Raw genomic sequence first — 26527 nt, 5'->3', positions numbered from 1 at the left:
AGGAACTTTGGGAAGGAAATCACCAGGTTTTTTCCTAAGGAACCATCCCTGTTTTTGCATTGAGTGATTTAGGACAACTGCGAAAATCGTAAATCTGGATTACATATCTGGGATTTGAACGCCGTCCCGTGTGGATATTAGTCAAGTACCATAACTACAGCGCACCCTCACTCCGTATATCAGCTCGCAAAGAAACCACACACAATGGAGGACATCCCAAATCGTCATTAGCTTATTTAAATGGAACGATAAAATGTTGCAGAAATGCTGAATATTTTCAAATGGCGAGCACTAGAAAATATACGCTGAATGTTTCGTGGTAACCTGCCCACAAAAATGCAAACACCAATTTCAGTGTAATCAACCCCGAATTTTAAAATGAATTCAAAATAACGCCAACAGAGTCATAGAAAATAGCTATTTTTACCATTCTATATCAATGACTGGAGTTAGACAAAATCTTAATGAACATCACGAGCATGTAAAATGAACGTGGAGGGGATGGGGGAGAAAGGAAAGGGAATGGATTACCGATGTCAGCTGCATCGGGACATTACGCGGAATCAGCGATGACGACTGAAAATGTGTACTGGACCGCGATTCGAACCTGGGATCTCCTGCTTATCTGTGCCATCCGGGGCACAGCGCTATCGCCACTGCGCGGACTATCGAAATAGATGACAGAGGGATAAAAAAACAATTAAAATCGCTTAAAAGAGGAAAGACTGCAGGACCTGATGGGATACCAGTTCGATTTTACACAGAGTACGAGAAGAAACTTGCCCCCCTTCTTGCAGCGGTGTACAGTGAGTCTCTAGAAGAGCGTAGCGTTCCGAAAGATTGGAAAAGGGCACAGGTCATCCACGTTTTCAAGAGAGGACGTCGAACAGATGTGCAGAACTATAGACCTATATGTCTAACGTCGATCAGTTGTTGAATTGTGGAACAAGTATTATGTTCGAGTATAATGACTTTTAAGGAGACTAGAAATCTACTCTGTAGGAATCAGCATGGGTTCCGAAAAAGACGATCGTGTGAAACCCAGCTCGCGCTATTCGTCCACGAGACTCAGAGGGCCAGAGACACGGGTTCCCAGGTAGATGCCGTGTTTCTTGACTTTCGCAAGGCGTTCCATACAGTTCCCCACCGTCGCTTAATGAACAAAGTAAGAGCATATGGACTATCAGACCAATTGTGTGATTGGATTGAAGAGTTCCTAGATAACAGAACGCAGCATGTCATTCTCAACGGAGAGAAGTCTTCCGAAGTAAGAGTGATTTCAGGTGTGCCACAGGGGAGTGTCGTAGGACCGTTGCTATTCACAATATACGTAAATGACCTTGTGGATAACATCGGAAGTTCACTGAGGCTTTTTGCGGATGATGCTGTGGTATATCGAAAGGTTGTAACAATGGAAAATTGTGCTGAAATGCAGGGGTATCTGCAACGAATTGACGCATGGTGCAGGGAATGGCAATTGAATCTCAATGTAGACAAGTGTAATGTGCTGCGAATACATAGAAAGAAAGATCCTTTATCATTTAGCTACAATATAGCAGGTCAGCAACTGGAACTAGTTAATTCCATAAAATATCTGGAAGTAGGCATTAGGAGTGATTTAAAATGGAATGATCATATAAAGTTGATCGTCGGTAAAGCAGATGGGAAGAATCCTAAGGAAATGCAGTCCGAAAACAAAGGAAGTAGGTTACAGTACACCTGTTCGCCCACTGCTTGAATACTGCTCACCAGTGTGGGATCCGTACCAGATAGGGTTGATAGAAGGGATAGAGAAGATCAAACGGAGAGCAGCGTGCTTTGTTACAGGATCATTTAGTAATCGCGAAAGCGTTACGGAGATGACAGATAAAGTCCAGTGGAAGACTCTGCAAGAGAGACGCTCAGTAGCTCGGCACGGGCTTTTGTTGAAGTTTCGAGAACATACCTTCACCGAGGAGTCAAGCAGTATATTGCTCCCTCCTACGTATATCTCGCGAAGAGACCATGAGGATGAAATCAGAGAGATTAGAGTCGACACAGAGAGGCATACCGACAATCTTTCTTTCCACGAACAATACGGGACTGGAATAGAAGGGAGAACCGATAGAGGTACTCAAGGTACCCTCCGACACACATCGTCAGGTGTCCTGCGGAGTATGGATGTAGATGTAGATCTTGGCACGCCTCACGGAAGACCCACATACCCACCGAGCGCTACCTATCCGTAGTTCCTGTCCATGTCCTCCACGCTCGCTACTATGAGATTCCCGCAGGAGGTCGCATGTACTTGTCCATCCACACTCAAGAAGATGGATCCATTGCCTATCTAGGCGAATCAGTTAAACGAATGCGTGGTGGTTGTTCTTTAGGACATGTCCGAAATAATATTTGTTCCAGAACACTGCTACACTGCATAGTGAGCAAGGAGCAAATGGACAGGGAATGAGGATAGGTGTGCTCGGTAGGAATGTGGGATGGCCGTGAGGCATGCCGAGATAGTCCGCGCAGCTGCGATGACAGTGTGTGTCCTGGATGGCGCAGTGGTTAACGCACCTGCCTAGTAAGCAGGCGATCCCGGGTTCGAACCCCGGTCCAGTACATATTTTCACTAGTGCCGCTGATTCCACATAATGTTCAGATGCAGCTGACGTCGGTAATCCCATCCCTTTGCTTTCTCCCCCCTCCCCTCCTTCACCTTCAATTTACATATAATGTATCACAACTGCGGATTCTGCGTGGTGTCTGTTGAAACGTAACAGCCCATTAAGACCTATTTAAAACGAACATTTCCCAGTCTAATTCACGATCGCACATGTAAACAAAATATGTAACTCGCCTAGAAAAACTTATAACTAAAAAAATAACTGTTTAATCTATTTCAGTTCAAAGCTTAGAAGCTCTGTAAATGAAGGGAATAATTCCCACGAAGGGAGTCTCTAGTAATTAATAAAAAATATAAATGTATTATTGTAATTTCTTATTTGAGAGTTTATTCGCGAATGAAATAACAGACTTGTACTAATATCATAGTGTACTTACTGTACTGAGCAGACATACGTTTATACGCGTATTTTCAGGTTTTATATAAATTTTAATTGTTAATTAACCAAATATTCATTTTAAACAATGCCGAGGATTGTTCGGGATTGTTTAGAACATGTACATAGGGGTAGCCATATTGGCATAGGGGGGTCAGTCTGGTTTTGGATTTTAGACAGAAAGCATGTAGCTCGTTGTTCATGATTTATTTCATTATTGATCTATTACAACTTATTTCAGATTTGTCAAGATGCTTTTAATAATTTGAGATTATAATAAAATATTCAGTGGAAACAAAAAGAACAGGATTAATTATTTAAAAAAATAACTTTGTAGTTTTTTTTATTACAGTTACTGTTTCAGGACTTACGCAGCGACAGATTGCCAGATACGATGAGTAAAACAACCCCTAAGAACGTTATACTGTTCTTTCGGACATGTCCACGCATTCATGGAATATTACGAGGGGTGTTCGGAAACTAAACCCGACCGGTCGCGAAATGGAAAACACTTCGATAGTCAAAAATGTTTTATTTGCAACAGTTAGCTATACCTTCACAACCAGCGGTTCATGTCAGCAGAGATGAAACTTAAGAGGAGCCAATTACGGGCTGTATTGTGGGTGATCAAACCGTTCTGATCGAAGACGCGGCAGTAGCATCTTCATTGTCCCTGCAGAGCGCTGCCGAAAATTGTCATAAAGAAGTAAACGCATGACAGTTATGTTATGTGGGCTGCGTAACATGTGAAGTCTCTCACCAGGCCCTCATAGTTGGCGAGCGATACTATGTTCTAGGCATCTTTACGTCCTCAGTGTCTTCTCAGAACTGAAAAGAGGAACGTTACGCGGTCGGGCTGCATACTAGAGACGCTGCCCAACACATTTGTGGAACCCTTCACCAGATCTTTCCGGTGATTTCCATTTGGCACCCGATCGGAACTTACCTTTCGAACATCCCTCCTCCAATGAAAAGTGTCTTCTCAAATGCACTTCATTCAGATCAGCAGTATTTAGAAGTAGGTATAGATGTTTGTTTCTACATTATCTTTATTTCTGTAAGTCACTGTAGGTGAATATTGAGATGATTTTACAGCCTTCTCCAACTCATATATCGTCCGTTTCTAAGGCCTTGAAATATGCCTCTTGTTAGAGAAAACTACAAGAAGGAAAAATATTCCAGTTAAACGAATATTCGCGTAGGTATTGAGCCGCATCAAGATGGCACATTCCAACAACGATGGGATTGTTTCTCTTTCTTAGTTTTCTAAGTGGATTTTTTCTAGAAAATTTAGTTACTCGTGCACTAAATAATTTATTAGCTTATTTCTATTGCCTTTCATCTATATTTCATCTACGTGCAAGCCAGTGTACTGCGGAAGTTCCGTCGTTCTTAAGTTACTTTTAATCAAACATTTTCAATGAAATTGTTGTTGTTGTGGTCTTCAGTTCTGAGACTGTTTGATGCAGCTCTCCATACTACTCTATCCTGTGCAAGCTTCTTCATCTCCCAGTACCTACTGCAACCTACATCCCTCCGAATCTGCTTAGTGTATTCATCTCTTGGTCTCCCTCTACGATTTTTTCCCTCCACGCTGCCCTCCAATGCTAAATTGGTGATCCCTTGATGCCTCAGGACATGTCCTACCAACCGATCCCTTCTTCTAGTCAAGTTGGGCTACAAATTTCTCTTCTCCCCAATCCTATTCAATACCTCCTCGTTAGTTACGTGATCTACCCACCTAATCTTCAACATTCTTCTGTAGCACCACATTTCGAAAGCTTCTGTTCTCTTCTTGTCCAAACTATTTATCGTCCATGTTTCACTTCCATACATGGCTACACTCCATACAAATACTTTCAGAAACGACTTCCTGACACTTAAATCTATACTCGATGTTAACAAATTTCTCTTCTTCAGAAACGCTTTCCTTGTCATTGCCAGTCTACATTTTATATCCTCTCTACTTCGACCATCATCAGTTATCTTGCTCTCCAAATAGCAAAACTCCTTTACTACTTTAAGTGTCTCATTTCCTAATCTAATTCCCTCAGCATCACCCGATGAGATTGTTACACCGAAAAAATTTAATATCAACGTTTTTGGGCTTCGGTTCTGACGAAGACAGGCTCTTTCTGTAATGCGAGAGTGATTAACAATAAAGCCGACGTAAAGCTCAAATCGTTTGGCCAATAAACAATGCGATTGGACTCCTATTGAAGACGGCCTTCTGTAAAATACTAATATACGCTTCTGATTAATTAATGACACGAAACAAGAAAATTCAGATATTTATGCTGACTGAAACGGCGTTATTTAAATTACATTTTGCTCAGTCATCAATAAGCACTGTTCATAAGCGAAATTACTTTGTGCATCTTCACAGTGCAGGATCAGACAAGAGAGTGAGTTAAACTTGAAGCAGAATAGCGTTTTCTTGTTACAAACAAATGAAAGATGGTATAAGCTGCTCCACAGTATGCAGAGGAAATCTTGCCTAATTAATTACTTTTATACAATTCGGGTATGAGAAGTAGAAATGTTTCTCGAATTAGGAAAAGTAATACTATAGCCTACGTGTAGAGCGTCCAAGCATGTCTTCGTAAATCCGCACAGCACTAGAGGGGTGAGACGAACGAGTTCTTTCCACTTACTGACGGCAGCGGTCTGATTTTAATGGCGCACATCACGGAGAGAGTTCGCGAACGCTACGCCAGCTGTCTGTGCCAGGAAGAGCACGTCACAAGGCGGCCACGTCATTGCTTATGCTGAACGAGAAGATGTCTGCGTGCTGCTAGGTCGCTGACTTCCCAGCGGTCTATATTTAGCCGCACGGAAACCCGCAGTCTGCACGCCGACTCCCGGTGTTCCGCAATAAATGTCTGTGTGAGCTACATGCACCACGACATCACGATGTCAGATCCGTCGCATACTCTGTTCATCTTAAAAATATTTCGGAATCGGATTTTGTACGTGATAGAATTATTTTGCTACTAATGACCTTATACTGTTTCCTTTGCAGGTTTGCTCCGTTATCTGAAATTTTAATACCTTTGACTGCCAGTAAAACTGCCGAAGCTTACTTCATTCACAAAATATTACTGATAGTATTAATGTATACAATTATGTCCACTATGCTTCCTGTTCGAGTTTTACTTCTGTTTCGTCGAAACTTCCACAGTGCCTATGATATCGGACAAACCAATTCAGGCTCACTGAAAGGAACTCATCATATAAAACAAAAAATACGGGATTTCATGATCATCAAATATATCTTCCGAAAGCTCTATATGTAAAGCCGAAGTACAAGCATCGTGTTGTTGCTGTTGTGATCTTCAATTCGTAGACTGACTTAATGCAGCTCTCCACTCTGCAACGTCTTCATCTCTTTGTAACTATTGCATCCTACATCCATTTTAACGTGCTTATTATACTCAGGTTTTGCTTTCCCTCTGCAATATTGCCCCCTACACTTCCTCATCAACCAATCTCTACTTTTAGTCAGGTCGTGCCATAATTTTCTTCATTTCTGTTCAGCTCCTCCTAGGCCGGCCGTTGTGGCCGAGCGGTTCTAGGCACTTCAGTCTGGAGCCGCGCGACAGCTACGGTCGCAGGTTCGAATCCTGCCTCGGTCATGGATGTGTGTGATGTCCTTAGGTTAGTTAGGTTTAAGTAGTTCTAAGTTCTAGGGGAGTGATGACCCCATAGTGCTCAGAGCCATTTGAACCATTTTTCAGCACCTTCTATTTTGTTAACCAATCTAACAATCTAATCTTCAGCATTTTCCTGTAACACCACATTCCTGAAGTTTTATCGTCGTGTTGAACAGAAGATTAAACACATGCATGACATTCAGTGTTTGTACCTTAACATACAGCGTGCTTATAATTAAACTTTCGCTACTTGAGCCAGTGTAGACGGAAAACTGTTTACGGTATGGGTACCCAACTTTGTAGGAACGATATTCAGATTCCTTTCAGTATAATGTGGGTGTAAAATTTGTCTTATGTCGGAACCTGTCCAATGTTAAGCCTATGTATCTTCGTTCTAGGATACGACTGAGACATGTGTAGATTGAATTGTCAAAACTAACTATAGTACAACATGTCCATTGTATGCGATGGCTGTACAGGCACGTCCCGAAGGCTAGTAAAAAAAAAAAAAAAAAAAAAAAAAAAAAAAAAAAAAAAAAAAAAAAAAAAAAATTCAGACTGTGCGCTGCAGGATTTGCGTTGTTAGCAGTGCTAGTGTCTTGATTTGCCGTTAGGCGCCGTTACTGGTTCGGCGACGGAGGGTTCAACACAAGCATATTCGGCGCGTGTTGCAGTAAACAAGGGTCTGGAGAATGTAAACAGGGCTTTACTTTTGAAGCTGGTTTGTCAAAGCGAAGCAAAAAATTGCGCCACAAGTTGCTGAAGTAATTACTACTGCCATGACTGAGAATGCTTGACACAATGTGCTATCTTCAAGCAGTGCACGGGATGTGTGAGGACAGCTGAACATTCCAATGTTGTTCGTGAAACACTACAACATCAGCTGTAGTGCGATTCCAGGCGGTCGTGGATGCAGATAGTCGTCAGATTGAGCAACGTTAGTAACCTGGAACTTAAAAATGGTACGCAATTTACAAATGTTACCCTCTCACATCGAAATTAAAATGTGTTTATTTCAGTGGTTTACTCGCTATTTCTCTTCCGCATGTCCTTACAAATGTTTCCACAGAGTTACGTTGCCCTACGAACATTCGTTTGTCATGGGGACGCTCTCAAATAGCAACCGTTAACCCTACATTGCCACTGGTGGGTCTCCCGGACCCTGACTTGTGTGAGCGATTCGTTTTCGTTAGGCTCACGACACTGCAAACGATCAGCGTTCCTTGTAGCTTCCTGCTTACACAGCTGCGCCATTTGCTCGTCAAGTGACGGCGGAAGTTCACTTTCTAGGAGTGCCTGTAGCGTGTTTGGGTCTGCCAGACCGACCGTAGTGAGTAAGTAAGTAAGTACTTGTTGGGGCTGTAGGACCCAGAGTAGAAATGATGGTATCGTTTGTCCCAGCACAAATATGTTAGTAGTACACATTCAAATTGCTGAATCAGCCTATTTATTTCAGACGGGGGTTATAATGTATGTAACAAAAGATCTGTGTAGCGATGCATTGCGAAATGAAATCGTAAGTGACGAATCAGCTGACGAAGGTGGAGACGTAGACGTCGAACTATATAGTGAACACGATACGGCAAAAGACCAAAGTGGGGATGACAATGATAGATATCAGAACAATAAGAAATATTTTGTTGGTAAGGACAAGCGTACTAAATGGATGAAAGACATGCCTACTCCTCGTATAAGAACGAGGTCACGTAACATTGTGTCACATATTCCTGGTGTGAGGGGCATGGCAAAGAATAAAAGGACACATGTAGAAATATGGCGGCTGTTTTTCACGGATGAAATAATTGATGAAGTAGTGATACATACTAACGAATGTATCGAATCCGCTAAGTCGGGATACTCTTCGTCTCAGACCTTCATTCATGAGACAGATAAAGGTGATATTGAAGCATTTCTTGGTCTGTTGTATTTGGGTGGAATCTACAAGGTTGATAGGGTTAATTTAGAAGAGCTCTGGGACAGAGATGGAACAGGGTTGGAATTATTCTACTCTACAATTTACAGAGATTCAGGTTTCTGGCACAGTGTCTGAGGTTTGGCGATAAGTCAACGAGGTCCGACAGGCGAAAAGAAGATAAATTGGCTCCTATACGAAATATATTTGATTTGTTCACCAAAACGGCATAGCACACTATTTTCTTGGAGAATATGTCACTGTAGATGAAATTCTTGTCGAATTTCGAGGACGATGTAGTATTATAAAGTACATTCGTTCCAAACCTGGCAAATATGGAATAAGTGTTCAATCCAGCCGATGCAAGAACGGCGTACACGTCAAATTTGGGAGTTTATTTCAGCCAGATGGACCGCATAAGTTGAGTAATCGTGCTGCTGATGTCGTCAAAAGGTTGTGTAATCATATTTCCAAAACGTCAAGGAACATAACGATGGATAACTGGTTTACGAGCTATGAACTGGACCTGTCACTTCTGAAAGGCCATAAATTAACATTTTTGGGAAGAGTAATGAAGAACAAGACGGAAATTCCCCCAGAATTCGTGAACACAAGAGGTAGAAATGCTTTTACAAGTAGCCTTGGCTTTCAGAAGACGTGTACATTAGTGAGTAATGTACCAAAGAAAACCAGGTGCCTACTTCTAATGAGTACTATGCACCATGACGGCAAAATAAATGCAACATCTGGGGAAGAAATGAAGCCGGAGATGATAACTAAGGGTTGGGCAGATTTAGTAGATCAGATGTGTGCCACATATGATGTAGCAAGAACAACGAGAAGGCGGCCTTTGGCCTTATTCTTTTGCGTACTAAATGTAGCAGGCATAAACAGTCTCGTCATCTTCAGAGCTAACAACCAGGGGGAGACCACGAGGAGAGACTTAATGAAATCGCTTGGGAAGGCTCTTGTCAGAGGCCAGTTACTACACAGGGCTGGTAGTAAGCATATCAACCAACCTCTCAAAAGGTCTGTCAACAGACTGGCGGGGGTCGAACAGCAAGACGACGGGAGTGTGTGTGAATCTGAGTACGGTGTCTAAGAGAGGACGGTGCTATGGGTGTGAAGATAGCAAAACGCAACATATTTGTTACAAATGCTCTAAGTTTGTCTATCTCAAAAAACACTCAAGTTTAATTTGTAATGACTGCATGTAGTGGCCTGGTGTGGTAACGACATGTGGAAATAGTACCGTACGTTCAAAAGACATTGTGGAGACTCTCCGTTTACTTACGTTTTCGTATATGCCTTCTACTCATCTGTTCATACCTGAGTTTGGTTTTCGTATCTTTCATTGTTCTACTTTGTGTGCTGTGACACACGACAGCCACGTTGTGTGACCATTTTTGTCCTGTACGGTGTGTAAATGTTAGTATCACTGTCTAATCTGCTTACATAGTAATAAAGGACAACAATTTACTGAAACCCAAAGAAAAAAGTGTTTGTTTACTTCATCTAGACAACATACGAGAATGTGAAGCCCCTTTGTGCTCCCTGTCCTTAACAAATCAGACTCATACGCAGGTCGGGTCTGTGAGACCCCTCGTGGCAACGTTGGTACAAACGAACACAGTAGCAGCGCAGGGTTAAATTCCTTCCACTCTGTACATTGTAATAATTTATATGCAAGCGAAATCATACCAGTCTATGTCTGTTGTTAATGCTTTTACTGATCACGATGCTGCTTAGGGAAATGAGAGACATCATAATCTGCGCCAGTTTTTCAAGTCAGTAGGACAAAACTTTTTCTTCATATATACAGTAAACTCTGTTTTTACGTTCCCAAATTTTACATTTTCCCCTCATTTACGTTATTGTATTTGAGTCCCTATTGCCTCAGCGAATTTTTTAGCTGCCATTGAAAATTGTCTGGGCACGTAAAAACAAATTTTAATGTTTAATTAGTGTAGTATTCACTGCTAGTGCAGTTTACGCAATTAGATTTAAATTAACAGTTGGTCAAGAAAAACAGATCATAACATTCAACTCTGCAAATTCGGTAAAATTTAGTTTCATTGCAGCGAAAACTTCGTTAAACGCGCCTAACAGTAGTGTTGTACAATTACGTTGAGTGTTAACTGCGAATGATTGTTTCAAGTGAAGTTGTCCCATGATGGAGTACGTGTGTCCCGAGTGACGCTACGCTGTTTCAGACAAGATACAGAGGCTGTAAGTGCTACAGGACACAGCCTAACAGAAAGCCATACAGGCCGCGCACTTCATTACGGATGCTGCGTCACCCACGAAGCTGGTACCCCATCATTCCTTCAGCGATGCAAGCCGCTGCCAGTAGATTATTACAGGGTGTTTCAAAAATGACCGGTATATTTGAAACGGCAATAAAAACTAAACGAGCAGCGATAGAAATACACCGTTTGTTGCAATATGCTTGGGACAACAGTACATTTTCAGGCGGACAAACTTTCGAAATTACAGTAGTTACAATTTTCAACAACAGATGGCGCTGCAAGTGATGTGAAAGATATAGAAGACAACGCAGTCTGTGGGTGCACCATTCTGTACGTCGTCTTTCTGCTGTAAGCGTGTGCTGTTCACAACGCGCAAGTGTGCTGTAGACAACATGGTTTATTCCTTAGAACAGAGGATTTTTCTGGTGTTGGAATTCCACCGCCTAGGACACAGTGTTGTTGCAAGAAGACGAAGTTTTCAACGGAGGTTTAATGTAACCAAAGGACCGAAAAGCGATACAATAAAGGATCTGTTTGAAAAATTTCAACGGACTGGGAACGTGACGGATGAACGTGCTGGAAAGGTAGGGCGACCGCGTACGGCAACCACAGAGGGCAACGCGCAGCTAGTGCAGCAGGTGATCCAACAGCGGCCTCGGATTTCCGTTCGCCGTGTTGCAGCTGCGGTCCAAATGACGCCAACGTCCACGTATCGTCTCATGCACCAGAGTTTACACCTCTATCCATACAAAATTCAAACGCGGCAACCCCTCAGCGCCGCTACCATTGCTGCACGAGAGACATTCGCTAACGATATAGTGCACAGGATTGATGACGGCGATATGCATGTGGGCAGCATTTGGTTTACTGACAAAGCTTATTTTTACCTGGACGGCTTCGTCAATAAACAGAACTGGCGCATATGGGGAACCGAAAAGCCCCATGTTGCAGTCCCATCGTCCCTGCATCCTCAAAAAGTACTGGTCTGGGCCGCCATTTCTTCCAAAGGAATCATTGGCCCATTTTTCAGATCCGAAACGATTACTGCATCACGCTATCTGGACATTCTTCGTGAATTTGTGGCGGTACAAACTGCCTTAGACGACACTGCGAACGCCTCGTGGGTTATGCAAGATGGTGCCCGGCCACATCGCACGGCCGACGTCTTTAATTTCCTGAATGAATATTTCGATGATCGTGTGATTGCTTTGGGCTATCCGAAACATACAGGAGGCGGCGTGGATTGGCCTCCCTATTCGCCAGACATGAACCCCTGTGACTTCTTTCTGTGGGGACACTTGAAAGACCAGGTGTACCGCCAGAATCCAGAAACAATTGAACAGCTGAAGCAGTACATCTCATCTGCATGTGAAGCCATTCCGCCAGACACGTTGTCAAAGGTTTCGGGTAATTTCATTCAGAGACTACGCCATATTATTGCTACGCATGGTGGATATGTGGAAAATATCGTACTATAGAGTGTCCCAGACCGCAGCGCCATCTGTTGTTGAAAATTGTAACTACTGTAATTTCGAAAGTTTGTCTGCCTGAAAATGTACTGTTGTCCCAAGCATATTGCAACAAACGGTGTATTTCTATCGCTGCTCGTTTAGTTTTTATTGCCGTTTCAAATATACCGGTCATTTTTGAAACACCCTGTATGTTTACTGTCGTACGTCTCGAAAGCAGCACATCCGGAGACGTATCACAGGAAACACAGGCGGCCCTCGTGGCTACTAAGGCACTGAGACCAGTCATTCGCAAGTCATTAACATTTCAACCTATCGCATCTACATCTATATCTACATCTACATTTACACTCCATCGGTGTGTGGCGGAGGGCACTTTACGTGCCACCGTCATTACCTCCCTTTCCTGCTCCAATCGCGTACGGTTCGCGGGAAGAACGACTGCCGGAAAGCCTCCGTGCGCGCTCGAATTTCTCTAATTTTACATTCGTGATCTCCTCGGGAGGTATAGGTAGGGGGGAAGCAATATATTCGAAACCTCATCCAGAAACGCACCCTCTCGAAACCTGGACAGCAAGCTAGACCGCGATGCAGAGCGCCTCTCTTGCAGAGTCTGCCACTCGAGTTTGCTAAAGTATATGTCGAATGAGTGTTTTGTAAGCCACCTCGTTTGTTGATGGACTAAATTTTCTAAGGACTCTCCCAGTGAATCTCAACCCGGCACCCACCTTACCAACAATTAATTTTATATGATCATTCCACTTCAAATCGTTCCGCACGCATACTCCCAGATATTTTACAGAAGTACCTGCTACCAGTGTTTGTTCCGCTATCATATAATCATACAACAAAGGATCCGTCTTTCTATGTATTCCCAATACATTACATTTGATTATGTTAAGGGTCAGTTGCCACTCCCTGCATGAAGTGCCTATCCGCTGCAGACCTTCCTGCATTTCGCTACAGTTTTCTAATGCTGCAACTTCTCTGTATACTACAGCATCATCCGCGAAAAGCCGCATGGAACTTCCGACACTATCTACTAGGGCCGGCCGGAGTGGCCGAGCGGTTCTAGGCGCTACAGTCTGGAGCCGCGCGACCGCTACGGTCGTAGGTTCGAATCCTGCCTCGGGCATGAATGTGTGTGGTGTCCTTAGGTTAGTTGGGTTTAAGTAGCTCTAAGTTCTAGGGGACTGATGACCTCAGACGTTAAGTCCCATAGTGCTCAGAACCATTTGAACCATTTTGAACTATCTACTACGTCATTTATATATATTGTGAAACGCAATGGTCCCCCCTGTGGCACGCCAGAGGTTACTTTAACGTCTGTAGACGTGTCTCCATTGAAAACAACATAGTGTGTTCTGTTTGCTAAAAATTCTTAAATCCAGCCACACAGCTGGTCTGATATTCCGTAGGCTCTTACTTTGTTTATCAGGCGACAGTGCGGAACTGTATCGGACGCCTTCCGGAAGTCAAGGAAAATGGCATCTACCTGATAGCCTGTATCTAATATTTTCTGGGTCTCATGAAAAAATAAAGCGAGTTGGGTCTCACACGATCGCTGTTTCCGGAATCCATGTTGATTCCTACAGAGTAGATTCTGGGTTTCCAGAAACGATATGATACGCGAGCAAAAAACATGTTCTAAAATTCTACAACATATCGACGTCAGAGATATAGGTCTATAGTTTTGCGCATCTACTCGACGACCCTTCTTGAAAACTGGAACTACCTGTGCTCTTTTCCAATCATTTGGAACCTTCCGTTCCTCTAGAGACTTGCGGTACACGGCAGTTAGAAGGGGGGCAAGTTCTTTCGCGTACTCTGTGTAGAATCGAATTATCTCCGCAATCATCGCTAACTGAACTGTTACCGTTACATCATGTCGATCAATGTCTGGATAGTTAACGCCATACCTGGGCATGCAATATTGAAATAAATGCCAACTAGCAATAGCCATTTCAAGTTTACGATTACGCACCTGGCCACATGAGAACTGGGGAGGGACTTTTTCGCTCCCCAGCAAAACGCCTGCCATCCCTTAAACTGCCAGACAAAGACATGGAACACACAGGATATTTGGGTCAAATCGGGTTATTTACCTGGACATGTACAGGGCTGGACAAAAATATGGTTCAAATGGCTCAGAGCACTATGGGACTTAACTTCTGAGGTCATCAGTCGCCTAGAACTTAGAACTAATTAAACCTAACTAACCTAAGGACATCACACACATCCTTGCCCGAGACAGGATTCGAACCTGCGACCGTAGCGGTCGCTCGGTTCCAGACTGTAGCGCCTAGAACCGCACGGCCACTCCGGCCGGCCAAAAATATGGAATCACCAAAAACACAACATATTACGACTCCGAGTAAGTTGCGGAAAACCCGATGGCATTCAAAACAGCTTCCAGACGCCACCGAACGGATAAATACAGGTTCTGTAGGGTTTCAATGGGAATATTATACCATTGCTTCTGCCAAATAGTGGCAAGTTCAGTACAATGATGGAGGTGGATAGCAATCACACACGCCTCTCTACAGCAGACCAGAATGGCTCCATGATATTGAAATCTGGTGTCTGTGGAGGCCATGGGAGATGCGAAAATTCATCCTGGCGGTCCCAAACCACTTCGGGAGGATGCAGTCTGTGTGAATAGGGGCTCTATCGTCTGAGAACACAGAATTGCCACTGGAAAACAAATATTGCGCTATGGGATGGACCTGATCAGCCAAAATTAATACTTGGCAGTAATGCGACACTTGGAGTACCCATGGAATACCACGACGTCGCTGTCCAAATCGTCACCGAGCTCCCGACGTTTTTCGCTATTGGGACGGAAATTCGGACAGAAGGTGGTAACAGTGTGAAACGACGCTCATCCGACCTAATGACTTTCTTCCATTGCTCCAAGTCCAGGCTTTATGAATTTAGCACCACGTTTTCCTATTAAGGGTATTTGCATCGCTGACGGGGGGGGGGGGGGGGTTTGAAATTTCCAGCTCCCCCTGCAGTTCCCTGCTTATGGAGCTCCTCCCTTCTTATTATTCTGATACTGACAGTGTCGCGAGTACGAGATTCAGATGTGCAGCGACTTCTGCAGCTCATGTCCTCTTATTTTTTGGTCAAATTCCCTTTAATGACCGTCTGTCACACTCGTTGAACTTTCGCCAGCGTTGTGACTTAGCGGATGATGTTTTCCCGCTTTCCGCTTTTTACCGTATAAATCTACGATACTGTTCCTCTCGAAACAGCGAACTCTTCGGCTATCTTCGTTACGGAAGCACTTACCATACGAGCACCAACAATCTGCCCACGTTCGACTTCACTTAGCTCCGACATAATGCACCCAAAATACACTGTTCTGACCAAGACTGACAATTGCAACATATTGAGAACATTGCGTAGGTACCGTTCGTGGTCACATACAACAGTGCAACTTGCTTGCAGGTTTGACTGTCATTTGCGTCTGTGTTCAAGCATGCACTTCTCACGATGTTTCCATATATCTGTCTAACACTTGTACTTGCTGTTGACGATAAGTTGGCCGAATATTAAAATCATAACGAGTAAAAAAAAAATCTTAACAAATATATACTTAACGTAAGTAGGTGTACCGCAGTATCCAGCTCTTACGTTTGCGGGGCGGACGTATGGAGTGAAACGAACACAGGCACAGTTGTCTTGCCTGCGTGTAACTGGCTGGTTGGCTGCCGGGATGGCGGGTGTACGCGATCGTCGGTTGTCCGCGGCTTCTCATTCAATGTAGTAGGGAAAATAGGTGCATCGGAGAGTGTCGAAGCGTTTTTTGTTTTTCTTTTTTTTGTTTTTTTTTGGCTTCTCATTCAATGTAGTAGGGAAAATAGGTGCATCGGAGAGTGTCGAAGCTTTTTTTTTTTTTTTTTAAAAAAAAAAGCAAGTCGCCGATGTGGCGTCACCTAAAAAGGACTTGCAACACGGCGGCCGAACTCCCTCGAATGGGACCTCCCGGCCAACAATGCCATACAATCATTTAATTTTTTTTTTTTGTGAATTTTATGCGTAAAACTTAGTTGACAGGACTTCCGCAACTGCGCATCGCGGAGTCAGTTTCATTGGTTTACCAGTTTATTATCTGATTTAGTGAATTTAAACTATGATTTCAGAATGAGATTTTCACTCTGCAGCGGAGTGTGCGCTGATATGAAACTTCCTGGCAGATTAAAACTGTGTGCCCGACAGAGACTCGAACTCGGGACCTTTGCCTTTCGCGGGCAAGTGCTCTACCAACTGAGCTACCGAAGCACGACTCACGTCCGGTACTCACAGCTTTACTTCTGCCAGTACCTCGTCTCTGCCAGGAAGTTTCATATCAGCGCACACTCCTCTGCAGAGTGAAAATCTCATTCTGGAAACATCCCCCAGGCTGTGGCTAAGCCATGTCTCCGCAATATCCTTTCTTTCAGGAGTGCTAGTTCTGCATGTTTCGCAGGAGAGCTTCTGTAAAGTTTGGAAGGTAGGAGACGAGGTACTGGCAGAAGTAAAGCTGTGAGTACCGGACGTGAGTCGTGCTTCGGTAGCTCAGTTGGTAGAGCACTTGCCCGCGAAAGGCAAAGGTCCCGAGTTCGAGTCTCGGTCTGGCACGCAGTTTTAATCTGCCAGGAAGTTTCATATCAGCGCACACTCCGCTGCAGAGTGAAAATCTCATTCTGGAAACATCCCCCAGGCTGTGGCTAAGCCATGTCTCCGCAATATCCTTTCTTTCAGGAGTGCTAGTTCTGCATGTTTCGCAGGAGAGCTTCTGTAAAGTTTGGAAGGTAGGAGACGAGGTACTGGCAGAAGTAAAGCTGTGAGTACCGGACGTGAGTCGTGCTTCGGTAGCTCAGTTGGTAGAGCACTTGCCCGGTAAACTATGATTTGTTGGAATCTATATATTCCCTATCAATCGAATTTCTCCAGACACACACAAAAAAATGATCTGGGTTTACGCCAAAGAGTTGTATAAAACTCCTGCCAGGACGAACCTGAATGCCCTTAAATCCAGAAAAAATCCAGAAAACCCGGACGTATGCCAGCCGTACCCGGAATTTCCAAGACGGAACTCTCACCATGGCTATTCTTTTTAATAAGTCAGTGCACAAATATACTAGTTTTGTGTCTCAATCGATCGGCAGCTTCATTTCATTTTTATAGCTTATTAGTTATGCCTGGAATTTGTTGATGTGTAAACTTTCTTTCCTCATGAGCTAAGCATTGGTCACAAGTACTAATATCCCAGCCGGCTGCGGTGGCCGAGCAGTTCTAGGCGCTTCAGTTCAGAACCACCCGGCTGCTACGGTCGCAGGTTCGAATCCTACCTCGGGCATGGATGTGTGTGATGTCCTTAGGTTAGTTAGGTTTAAGTAGTTCTAAGTCTAGGGGACTGATGACCTCAGATGTTAAATCACATAGTGCTTAGAGCCATTTGAACCATTTACTAAAATCCCGAATGTTCTGACTGTACAGGGTGTCCCAGGAGCAAAATTCGAGGATATGACAGAATCGCTTATTTGAAGCAAAAACCTTGAGGTGCACAAAAGAAAGGTGAATACGAGACGAACTGTTTTGTTGCATCATGGATGCTGTTGCCGTCGTCAGGGAACGTGCAGAAGCCCTCACACAAACCACACAACATGTTCTCCCAAGAGTGCACAAATGCATTTTTGTGAAGTTGATGGTGGGATATTCTAACATATATTGTGAACTGTACAACAGTCTTAATGTGACGCGTACGACAATGCTTTGACGTGAATGTGTTAAAAATACGTATTTTTCAGTTGATACTTTGTGAAACACATGTTTTAATGTTTACTGTTGTTCATGCGACAACCTGACAATGTATTGAATAATACAGAAAATGAATAACAATGCACATTAAATGCGTCCTGTCCCGGAAATTATTCGGAGTAGAGCAAATGTCCATTGAAGTTCTTAGCTTCAAGTGACCGTTCCTATCATACATCTGTATACTGATTTTTCTTCCTGGGACACGACGTAGAAATGTAAATTTAATTTTGCCTTTTTCCTCATATAGGTACAGCACTGTATTTAGTTTTTCAAGGATGATCTCTTATTAAGACTTAACTTCATTTTTTGCATGTTTATGTTTAATGTCCGGTTATAGCACATTTTCCTCCTTTAGTGTGGACAAGAACGACGAATGTACCTGTCTATAGGAAAAATACAACAATATTGCTTCATATTCAAGGTAAATTGATGGTTCCCCTGCTTATTAATATTGTCGTGACCCTTATTGTTGTAATAGGTACGGGTATTGCAACAAAAATACCGATGTTGCACCAAACATAATGTCCATCAGCGAAACATCGATATTCATGTGTTCACTTTTTAGACATTTTTTGAAACTAAAGAAAAACCTGGAAGCGCACACTCCAGTGTTTTCAGCAAATGATGAAAGACTTTCTAACTTTAACCACGTGTTGTCTGACAACAGTTTCCCACACTTTCGAAAATCTCTGTGTGCTGATTGCCAGACACTGTAATAGCTCAGTGCTGATTATAAAATAATTACCATACATCTTCAAACAATGAGATTTATTAAAGAAAAACATTGCGATTTTGAAATAATTATCCTCTCCGAAATTTCAGTTGCAACCTCTAACAAAATTTTTCATCACTCTAGTCCGTTTTATTACTCATTTTACATACACTTTATATCATTTTAAAGTAATTTCATATTCCTAAACTGAATGAATTCTCACTAGAGGCAATAGCCCGCATTGTACGCCTCTCCCTCCCCCCCTCCCCCCTTTCCTCTCCCGCGCGGGCGCTCTTGATCCGTACGGAGTAAGTTATTTTCCTCACAAAAAAAAAAAAATGGTTAAAATGGCTCGGAGCACTATGGGACTCAACTTCTGAGTTCATTAGTCCCCTAGAACTTAGAACTACTTAAACCTAACTAACCTAAGGACATCACACACATCCATGCCGGAGGCAGGATTCGAACCTGTGACCGTAGCGCTCTCGCGGTTCCAGACTGCAGCGCCTAGAACCGCACGGCCACTTCGGCCGGCTATTTTCCTCACATTTTCTATCGTTGCACGGGAGAGACTAATGGATGCGAAGAAAGTCTAGAATTCGTCGTTGACACTGGCTCTGTTGGACAAGAATGTGGAAGAAAACAGAAGATACCATCTAGGCGTTCGATTCGATCGATTTATGATAACAGCGGAGTGCATGGCCGGAGAGGGATCGGGAATATGCTCCTTTCAAATGCGAGTCTAACGTCTAGGGCACTGCGCCATTTCGCTGGGTCGCGAACCTGAGAAAAGCTGAAGACGGAAATAATTTCTTGGAATGGATTATGACCAAACAACTGAATAAAAAATATGGGTAACAGCAGGACGTCACTGTTTAATAGTAACTCGTTATAGTAATCTGTCAAGGCCCAAACTATATTGGAAATCTTATCAAATAACTAGTTTCGGCCAATGACCATCGTCAGAGTCGGTTAAAAAGAAAAATAAACCATAACATATAGCGGGAGATTGCAGGTGAAGTTACGCAATAAAATTACGATCTTGACTGTGCATTTTAATAAAGTTCAAAGATAGGGCATCAGTAACAGTTGTTGACATTTTTGCACACATTACTATTTTCACTCCCGGTAACAATGTTACGGTTAAGGTGATGGATGTCGTTGTACAAATTACTAACATAATAAAGTACAGTCCATTACAGGCAGCTACGTTTTCATGTCGGAAGACATTCTTTTTCTAAGTGAAGGGCTCTTCACTAAACATTCAAGCAGATATGGTACTTTCTGCAGACGATACTACTGTTACAATAAATCCCAGCAGAGAGAAAGCAACAGAAGAGGCTGTTAATGATGTTTAACAAATAATTATTAAGTGGTTCTCAGAAATGGACTTGCTGTAAATTTTGAGAAAACACACTACATTCAGTTCTGTACAACAAATAGAATCAGCCCCCAACAATTGCTACAGCGTAGAATACTCCAAACTTTCGGGTGTACATATTAATGAAACTTGAACTGGAAGAAGCATATTGCTGTGCTACTCAAACAATTACGTTTAACTCATTTTTTGGTCGTACACTTGCTACATTTGGAAACAAACGAATCAACCTCCGCGCATATTTTGCATATCTCCATTCAAGCCGGCCGGAGTGGCCGAGCGGTTCTAGGCGCTTCAGTCTGGAACCGCGCGACCGCTACGGTCGCAGGTTCGAATCCTGCCTCGGGCATGGAGGTGTGTGATGTCTTTAAGTTAGTTAGGTTTAGGTAGTTCTAAGTTCTAGGGGACTGATGACCTCAGAAGTTAAGTCCCATAGTGCTCAGAGCCATTTGAACCAATCTCCATTCAATAATTTCTTACGACATAATTCTCTCGGTTAACTAATCACTTAGAAAGTATCAATTACACAAACACGAACCCGGAGGCAAGAGATGGCCGCCCCCCCCCCCCCCCTCCACTCTCCCTAGCTCTCAAAGGTGCAAATGGTGCAAATGACTCTGAGCACTACGGGACTTTAACATCTGAGGTCATCAGTCCCCTAAACTCAGAACTACTTAAACCTAACTAACCTAAGGACATCACACACATCTATGCCCGAGGCAGGATTCGAACCTGCGACTGTAGCAGCAGGGCGGTTCCAGACTGAAGCGCCTATAACCGCTCGGCCACAGCGGCCGGCAGCTCTCAAAGGAAATAAAATAAAGTACGCAAGTATTTTTCTTTCAAGAAAATAATTTAAAAGTTGGTATTACATAAGTTTTAGCTGGGTCGTAACTGGAACATTTTTATAGCTACTTACAAGTCGTCATCCGTCTTCTGGAATAGAAAAAGTACTCCGTACATCAAAATCGAAGTCCCTCTCCACTCTCGCCGGAGGTTCGAGTCCTCCCTTGGGCACGGGTGTGTGTGTTGTTCTTAGCATAAGGTATTTAAGTTAGTTTAAGTAGTGTGTAAGTCTAGGGACTGGTGACCTAAGGAAATCACACACATTTGAACATTTGAAATCCCTCTCCCCGTGCAAACTATCATATGGGCGCCCTTAGTAGTAGGATAATACGCGGTGTTCACCGGCTGTCATCTTGTATGTACCTCTTCAAGAAGCTAGGCATTTTAGCTAAATCTTTATTCGCTATGAATTTCGTCATAATAATCCATCACAACTTGAGAACAACAATGATGTCCATACCTATGAGATGAGAAGGCAAAATGGAATTTATTAATTATTATTAAGGCTGACAGTGGCTCAGAACGGAGTTAAAAGTGCGCCAACGAAAGTTTCTGGTCATTTACCCAGTAGCATAAAAGTCTAACAAGCTGCAAAGCAAATTTCGTACCTAGCATGAAAACTTTTTCTGTTCTACTGACCAGTCTTTATTAAAAAGAGACAGCTATTTAAAAAATCTATTTCTTAAGCATTGTTGCATGTGGACTAAAAAGTAAAATCTTCATTAACGTTAAAATGAATAATTTATACATACCGCGTAAACTAACTCGTTCCAAAAGTCCAGGTCATCTACGGAACGTGGAACAAACGAACTAAGCAACAACGAACTACACATGTGTATTGATACATACCAATTTCAATTTCAAATGTATAAAAATGACATTATTATATCACAACATGTTATCAAAGTTGTTTTAGCTGACTACGAAGGGTGATTTCGCTAAATGGGGACAAACTGCACGAAACGATCCCTAAGAGGATAAGGAATAAAAGAGGTCATACGGACAGAAACGCGTTAAATTGGAGGTACATCGACCTGAAGATGGACGTAAAAGATCTGTGACAGTGAAGGTTTCAACGATTGAAGACATACCAGGGAAGTGAAAATTTATTTTACACTACTGGTCATTAACATTGCTACACCACGAAGATGACGTGCTACATACACGAAATTTAACCGACAGGAAGAAGATGCTGTGATATGCAAATGATTAGCTTTTCAGAGTATTCACACAACGTTGGCGCCGGTGGCGACACCTACAACGTGCTGACATGAGGAATGTTTCCAACCGATTTCTCGTACACAAACAGCAGTTGACCGGCGTTGCCTGGTGAAACGTTGTTGTGATGCCTCGTGTAAGGAGGAGAAATGCGTACCATCACGTTTCCGACTTTGATAAAGGTCGGACTGTAGCCCATCGCGATTGCGGTTTACCGTATCGCGACATTGCTACTCGCGTTGGTCGAGATCCAATGACTGTTAGCAGGATATGGAATCGGTGCGTTCAGGAGGGTAATACGGAACGCCATGCTAGATCCCAACGGCCTGGTATCACTAGCAGTCGGAAGACAGGCATGTTATCCGTATGGCTGTAACGGATCGTGCAGCCACGTCTCGATCCCTGAGCCAACAGATGGGGACGTTTGCAAGACAACAACCATCTACACGAAGAGTTCGACGGCGTCTGCAGCAGCATGGACTATCAGCTCGGAGACCATGGCTGCGGTTACCCTTGATGCTGCATCACCGACAGGAGCGCCTGCGACGGTGTACTCAACGACGAACCTGGGTGCACAAATGGCAAAACGTCATTTTTTCGGATGAATCCAGGTGCTGTTTACAGTATCATGATGGTCGCATCCGTGTTTGGCGACATCGCGGTGAACGCACATTGGAAGCGTGTATTCGTCATCGCCATAGTGGCGTATCACCCGGCGTGACGGTATGGGGTGCCATTGGTTACACGTCTCGGTCATCTCTTGTTCGCATTGACGGCACTTTGAACAGTGGACGTTACACATTTCAGATGTGCTACGACCCGTGGCTCTGCCCTTTATTTGATCCATGCGAAACCCTACATTTCAGCAGGATAATGCACGACCACGTGTAGCAGGTCCTGTGCGGGCCTTTCTGGATACAGAAAACGTTCGATTTCTGCCCTGGCCAGCACATTCTCCAGATCTCTCACCAACTGAAAACGTCTGGTCAATGGTGGCCGAGCAACTGGCTCGTCACAATACGCCAGCCACTACTCTTAATGAACCGTGGTATCGTGTTGAAGCTGCATGGGCAGCTGTACCTGTACACGCCATCCAAGCTGTGACTCAATGCCCAGGCGCATCAAGGCCGTTATTACGACCAGAGGTGGTTGTTCTTGGTACTGATTTCTCAGGATCTATGCACCCAAATTGCGTGAAAATGTAATCACATGTCAGTTGTAGTATAATATAATTGTCCAATGTATACCCGTTTATCATCTGCATTTCTTCTTGCTGTAGCAATTTTAATGCCCAGTAGTGTAGCTTCACACTGATGCGGGCAGTGAGCTGGAGCAGCATAATGTAGCGCCACATTACCCTTCGCAGCATCAGAGGCAGGTCTTCCGGTAGGGGAGGCAGGGTCACCGGCGGGAAGCACAGGTACCCCTCGCCTGTGAGGCGTTGTGTGAGGATGACTGGTCCCACGAGGCAGTCGCCAATAATCGCCGCCCACGCATTGAGGCTGAAGCGGTGCTGATAGTTCGCTGCCACCGTACCATGGGGATTCTCCATAGTCCACAGGTGATGGTAGTGAACTTTGACGCTTCCGCCCCTCGCAAAAGCAGCCTCATCTGTGAGTAGGACAGCTGACGGAAATCCAAGCACAGTTATTGCCTGTGCGACGAAGCGGTGTCAAAAGCATCGCCAGGTAGGCAAGTCCCTAGTAACACCCGTGTTCCGCGGAACACAGTTTGGTAAAACCTGCAATAAGAGACGAGTCAGCGCTGGTAGACTTCTCACATGGTGCAACCAGCGAATGGGGCCCATAAAGTAAGAACATCTTTACATTTCATATAATTTTAATCGCTGTTTCCTCTCTTCAGGACTGGTTCCTCTGCTATTGGTCAGAAGTATTTCTTATTTGTCCCAACAGTCAACGCTATTACTAACCTCATTTTTTTCTGTCACATTACTTATGAATCTTTCTGGTCCGACATATTACCAAGACGTTACTAGGAGTATGGATAACCTCTAAGGTTGTGCCTGAGCAGTTTGCTGTACTTTAGAAGCGATAGTCACTCCTTCTTCCTCTCATGCGAATTCTGTTGGTAGCAATATCAAGGCACTATGCCATCGTACTAATTGCTATCCTAGTACAGTGATCACTCTGGCAGAGGTTTTTTTTGAGGTAGGAAAGATAGTGGCGAACGTTTTAGTGTAGCAAATGTTTCCCTTTCCCTGTGTGTCACCTTGGTGATTACTGTTTGCAGTTTTCTCCATGGAGTCCACCCTGGTGGAAAGAACGACAGCTTTAGGAACTCTTTTCCCATGGCGACTTCGTTGCCTCAATTGATTGCTAGTTGCAAGTGAGTCTACTGTAGCGCGCTGGCGCATTATTCCTGTACTGAGACTCCCTTGTGACGGAAAACTGGAAATTTGTGGTATTTTCTTATGGGACCAAACTGCTGAGGTCATCGGTCCATAAGCTTACACACTACTTAATCTAACTTAAACTAAATTACGCTAAGGACGACTCACACACCTATGCCCGAGGGAGGACTCGAACCTCCGACACGGGTGTGAGCCTCGCAACCGTGACAAGACGCCCGAGACCCCGTGCTAACCCGCGAACTGTGACGAACTGTCGTTTTTGCTTGGACGTCGGCGCCAAATTGCATGTGTTGTGAGAGTTATCAGCCGTGAACCTCAGATTATGAGGGGCTGTCCTTCTCATAATAACTCGAATGAAGTGATATAATTAAGGTACAATACTGCAAATTAGAAGACAACTGCGTGATGTGTTCCCCACAAAGAGGGTTGGAGAATACTCTGCGGTGAGCTCTGTCTCAGTTCCACGCTTCACACCACAGCCTTTGCCTTCCCTGGTAATTGCCAACACAGTGGTAAGTGACACTTCGGGCCATTGCTTCTACTTCTCACTCTCCTACAACAAGTATGAACAGAAAATTATGATTGTCGCTTCTTCTAGTAATAGGCCTAGTTGTTGTGTTTGCCCAATGCTACCCATTATGGACACTACAGTCGCTAAATAACCTCACCGTACTAGTAAAGCAGTCAGCAGTCTGAAGACTGATTTGAACACCACAGTGCTTTACTGGGCATGCTATGCTCCTGTGGAAGGTGGTATGTCGTTGCCTTCCTCCGTCTACTGAACCGACTTACCCAGTCAGTTATACGGGATCCACAGTTTAACCTTGATTCCGAACCACGGAGCAACTCCCTTTCACAGTTTTAAAGAAAACTGCAGTAGGACAGTCTTCCGTCCTCCGACTAAAAATATGGCATTACTACCAGCGAGCAACAAAGATCGCCTCGGACTACGTACGGCTGAGTCATACCAAGTCACATGCAGTATTGGTCAAATAGTGTTCACAGTCGAAGTCCGCCCCGGTAGCTGGGTAGACAACGCGACGAAATGCCGCGCGAAGGGGCCCGGCTTCGATTCCCGCCTGGGTTGGGGATATTTCTCCTCTCAGGGACTGGGTGTTGTGTTGTTCCCACCCTCGTCATCGTTTTATGTTGTCTTCATCCTCATCTCATCTACCTGGGTGGCGAAAGGAAGGGCATCCGGCCACCCCTTAAATTAACCTTGCCAAATCAAACCATAACATGCCGACCCTGCGACACTGCGAGCCAAAGGCTAAAGGAAAGAGAGAGAGTGTTCACAGTCGAAGATCACTGTCATGAACACCAGCTACACACCCATTTACGGCAGCTAAAACAAGTCGGCAGATACAGAGGACTGCCAGGCAACATCGGAACGACACACACTCACTACAAAGTGAAATATTCAGCCTTTACATCAAACAATATTTAAACACTGTACATAGTCACTTCCTGCGATGCCCTTTGTTTTTTGGTTTCTTTTTAAGGGCCAAATAGCACCCGAATTTTGTTTTCTCTGTGGATAGAGTTGACAGACAAAAACGAGACAGGTGGTAAAAACTAAGAGAACTGTTTATTATTTCAAAAGTAGTCGGAATGATTGTTAACACATGTATCCCACAGTGAGACTGAAACGTCCCCTTTGAACAATTATACATGACTGTGCTTAAACTGACACACAATATTTTGTTAGCGCAACGCAATCTGACTTTTAAAATTCCCTACAAAAGAATGGCCCTGACTAACATTAAACTATACCTTTCACAAATCACTTACCTCACAAAAATCTTCGCTGCTGAAGCTACTGCAATACAGCGAGCGCCACTACTGCCAGCTAAATAAGAGATTCAAACTGTGG

General features: G+C 43.8%; 1 non-coding gene across 1 annotated transcript; it reads left to right on the top strand.

Moving 5' to 3' along the window:
- The first annotated feature begins 2526 nt into the window (after positions 1-2526).
- On the top strand, positions 2527-2599 carry Trnat-agu (transfer RNA threonine (anticodon AGU)). The gene has a single exon. It is a non-coding gene; the product is annotated as a tRNA-Thr (tRNA).
- Positions 2600-26527: the final 23928 nt, after the last annotated feature.

Source organism: Schistocerca serialis, chromosome 2 (assembly GCF_023864345.2).
Source record: "Schistocerca serialis cubense isolate TAMUIC-IGC-003099 chromosome 2, iqSchSeri2.2, whole genome shotgun sequence".
Taxonomy (NCBI): Eukaryota; Metazoa; Arthropoda; class Insecta; order Orthoptera; family Acrididae; genus Schistocerca; species Schistocerca serialis.
The sequence above is the reverse complement of the archived record's forward strand: the minus strand, read 5'-3'. Positions and strand labels throughout refer to the sequence as shown.